This window comes from Quercus robur, chromosome 2 (assembly GCF_932294415.1).
Source record: "Quercus robur chromosome 2, dhQueRobu3.1, whole genome shotgun sequence".
NCBI lineage: Eukaryota > Viridiplantae > Streptophyta > Magnoliopsida > Fagales > Fagaceae > Quercus > Quercus robur.
The window spans coordinates 57,180,246-57,184,318 of record NC_065535.1 but is presented as its reverse complement, the minus strand read 5'-3'; the positions used below and the strand labels follow the sequence as shown (position 1 = coordinate 57,184,318).

The window sequence follows — 4,073 nt, the reverse complement described above, 5'->3', positions numbered from 1 at the left end:
AAAACTAAAAGTAAAGTCTCAATCATTCTCTTTCTATAAAACATTATTGAAACTATATGTGGCTTACCTCAGTTTCAAATAGAAATTACTTGAAGAAACAACTATTTTGAATCATTATCTGAAAAAGGAGTGACATAAAAAACTAAAATAAGATGAAATTCCTCAAACATATTTCAACATCAATGTCCAAGTTGAGCTTTATGTATAGCAACCAATTAGTCACTCCAATTGAAAGAACAATGTTTGAAAGAATCTACCAAGTATCATATTCACTTACAATTTTCATCCACCCCCCTAAATCACTAAACTATACATCTAACTACCTTAACTTCAATATTGAATACAAAGATAGAGCCAAAATGTCTCATAAGAAAATGCATAGAATAAAGAGCCTTGAAGCCAATAATGGAAACCTGATAGAGCCAAGTCTTTTAGCAGCTCATAGCCCAATCCATTAGCCCCTACTTCTAACACTTTCGCATATTTTGCAAGATCCTCACTCAATTCTCAACTACCACCAATTAAAACAAAAACCTTAAAAGTTTTAACATATTTGAATAAGGATTAAACCCAAGAAGATTGAAGCTGAAAATTGATAAGAAAGAGTAGTACCATGTGGGGGTACCTTGTCTGCCGATTAAGTCCATGAAATACAAAAAAAAAAAGAACTGCACCCATAAAAGTTGAATGAAAAGTAAAGACCCAAATATTATAAACTGAAGAAAAAAAAAATTACTTTAAGAAAGTGAGTGAATTTGAAGGAAATTTTAAAAGCAACATTGCCTTCACATAACCAAGTATATGCTTTGAAGAGCATCCCAAAAAATAAAAACATATACCTGAAAGACCAGAGAGAACGTTCACGGCCTTCTACTTTGATCTATCATCACGTAATCTTAAATTTACACAATCTATTTAAGACTTAAAGATTCCATTTGTGACACTATGAGATGATAGCCTACCTTAATAAATAAAAATAGAATTGGTAAAGCAAATAATACCTTCATAGATTTCATCCCATCCAGTGTAGTAATGATGTCCATTTTTCTTTCCAAATCCAAGGTTTTTGTTCTCTAAAGATTTCATTGCATCTTCCATCTCTCCAACTTCTCCTTTATGGTTATTGTCTCTGCTGCCTAATGAATTAAAAGAATATAATCAAAATATTTAGTCAAAAACCATGTTATATGTACAAAAGATTGCAAGAATTTTATTTGTATTTATTTTATTTTACCTCATCATCTTCACACAAGTTCAAAATTTCTGGTAGCACCAGACTCAACAATATAGTTGAAATTTTGTGGGTCAGTCTTGATGGTAAGCTCAGCAAAGCATCTGTACATTTGCAGTAGAATCAGAACCTTCGAATACCTAAATAATTGTCACCAATAACATCTACTTATGGGAAGCATCATGCGTGATTGACCCCTCAAGCCTCTAGGTTGGACAGGTGAGTAGTATTTGCTTAGCACCTTCCTCCCTCCCATCCTTCAACTATTAAAACCAAGAAAATTTTCAAAATCCAACACCTAATTGTAATGTGTAAGACACAAATAAACACAAAATCATAAGATTTCAAGTTAATATAATATACAAACGAATAAAAGAATTGAAAGTCAAAGATTTCAAGTTTTGCATATCTACTCTTTGATTCATTGTGACTGTTTTGGTTCTCATTAAAATTATAAAACATGCAGATTGAAGTGGCTTTTCATTCTTCTTCTCATAGTCATGCTCTAGTTCCTCCCAACACATAGACAACTAATAATTAGATAAAACATATATAAAAAAATATGCTAAAGTTCCAAAGATTGGTCATTTGGTTGCATTCAGATAAAATAATAATAATAATAACGGAAGAGAGAACAAACAATCTGTGCAAGAGTATAAAACTAAAAGAGAAGAAAAACAATCTGTCCAATACCAGAACAATCTCATATACATAATATTCGACTCCATGCTTCATCCGGTTGTGTCAGATTAACAATTAATACAGTAATCTCTTCATCAGTATTAGAGGGGACTGGTTTGACAGTAGTGAAGGGTCTCCCATAGATCTCTCTCCAACTCTCTCTGCACAACACATATTCATTACCAAAAAAAAAATTCACTGAAAACTATAACAAAACAGAAGGGCCTAAAACAAAATTGGAACAGAAAATTAATAATTCCGTTGAAATTGTAATTCCAAAAACATACTTTCAAGAAGCTAAACTGCATAAAACACACAACCAACATAATATATGTTCAAATGAAAATCCCAAACTAAAATAAAGCACAATCTTCTAGTCATTTGATTTAGATTTAGAAAGCAAGTATTCTATTGCAATGATCATTATAACTTATTCAACAGATTTTAACACCTTTAAATTTAAAGCAACAAAATTAAACAACAATTAATTTGCATTTGTCAAATGACTACACTACAACATTCAAGCTTCAACAACAGATTTTAACAGTGATCAAGTAAACCATTAAATAAATAAACTAAAACACATAGGTTTGCCAGCATACCCCCTAACCCAAATTCCTCCGCCAATACCAATACCAAAAAACCCTTTCAATTATTTCTCCGCCTTTTCTGCTTCTTGGTGTTGTAGATGTCTTCAATCATGCTCTGTTTTTTCTCATCATTCAACCTTAATTAAAACCAACAACCCAAATAGTATTAATAATTGATGAAAGTTTTTAAATAATAATAACTTCTATAAATCAAAAGTCCTAAATTACAAAAATTTTAAAATAAGAATATAGTTCCTGTAATCTAGATTCAGTGTGTGAATACTCAACAAAGCAACCATAATATACATAACCATAGAAAAGAAAACTCAGTTCTCACACGACACAACAACAATAGCCAATAATAATAACAACAACAAAAATTTCAATAATACAAAGCCTAGAATAGCCAATACTATTTCTAAATTTAAGCGTGATTGGAATACAAAACGTGATGGGGCTACGAAAACAATTAGTATTCAAGTGGGTTGTGCCTGGAAACATAAATTAAAAAAAAAAAAAAATTACCAAAATTGCAAATGGGTGTGTTCAAAGTTAAGGCTTTGGTTGATTTTGGAACTTGATAAACGAAGAGGCTGAGAAAAGGAGGGATCTGAAAATTTAAAGCAATGCAAAGCAAGATTAATAACAAAATCAAAAATCAAACCTAACTTACCATATCGTCTCCCCAACGGCCAGATGATTCGCAGCGTTTATCTAGAATCGGACTCCCCCAAATCTCGAATTTCTGTAAGTTATAGGAAAGAAGTTCAGCAGTGACTTTAACTTTGGGCAATCACAGATCTTCAGAATCGTTTTTTGCTTTTGGGTTGTGGGTTTGATATGGTCTGATTATGGTGGTTTGTGTGTTGCGGTTGTTGTGGGTGGTGGAGGTGCTACTGCCTACTGAGTTGTGGTGGTTGTGGGTGAAACGGGAAAGGAGAAGGCAGAGATTGTGGTGCTGGGACTGTTTTGATGGGTGAAACGGGAAAGGAGAAGGCAGAGATTGTGGTTGTGGGTGAAACGGGAAAGGAGAAGGCAGAGATTGTGGTGGTGCATTGAATTTTTTATTTTTATTTTTATCACCCAGTTGTGGTGGGACTGTTTTGACTGAGGAAGGAGAAGGCAGAGATTGGGTTTTGTGTTTATCGGGTTTTAAAAGTTTTATGTTGCATGAAAAGTTTTTTGGTTTGTAGGTATAGTGGGACTGTTTTGACTGAGGAAGGAGAAGGCCGAGATTGGGTTTTGTGTTTATCAGGTTTTAAAAGTTTTATGTTGCGTGAAAATTTTTATTTTTTCTTTATGTTTTTTTTTTTAAAATATGCTAACGTGGAAAATTGTGGGAGTTTCAAAAGCTTCAGTTTTATATATATATATATATATATATATATATATATATATATATATATAGATGAGTAAACAATAAGCAACTAAGCATTAGTGGGCTCAATTAGCTAAACTCCTTAAATAAGAAAATTGGGTTCGGTCCGTTCGGATGCTACCTGCACCAAAATCAAAATAATCTTTTTTTTTTTTTTTTGTAAACAGTAATATTTATTAGAATACACACGAAA

General features: G+C 32.3%; 1 long non-coding RNA gene across 2 annotated transcripts; it reads right to left on the bottom strand.

Moving 5' to 3' along the window:
- Positions 1-203: 203 nt before the first annotated feature.
- Positions 204-3,103, bottom strand: LOC126714141 (uncharacterized). Of its 2 annotated transcripts, XR_007651547.1 has the most exons (4): positions 2,515-3,103; positions 1,925-2,073; positions 1,235-1,494; positions 204-1,136 (listed from the first exon to the last, which is right to left on the bottom strand). It is a non-coding gene; the product is annotated as an uncharacterized LOC126714141 (long non-coding RNA). The 2 variants fall into 2 exon arrangements; XR_007651546.1 differs by lacking the exon at positions 2,515-3,103 and having other exon boundaries at positions 1,925-2,505.
- Between the last annotated feature and the right edge of the window lie 970 nt (positions 3,104-4,073).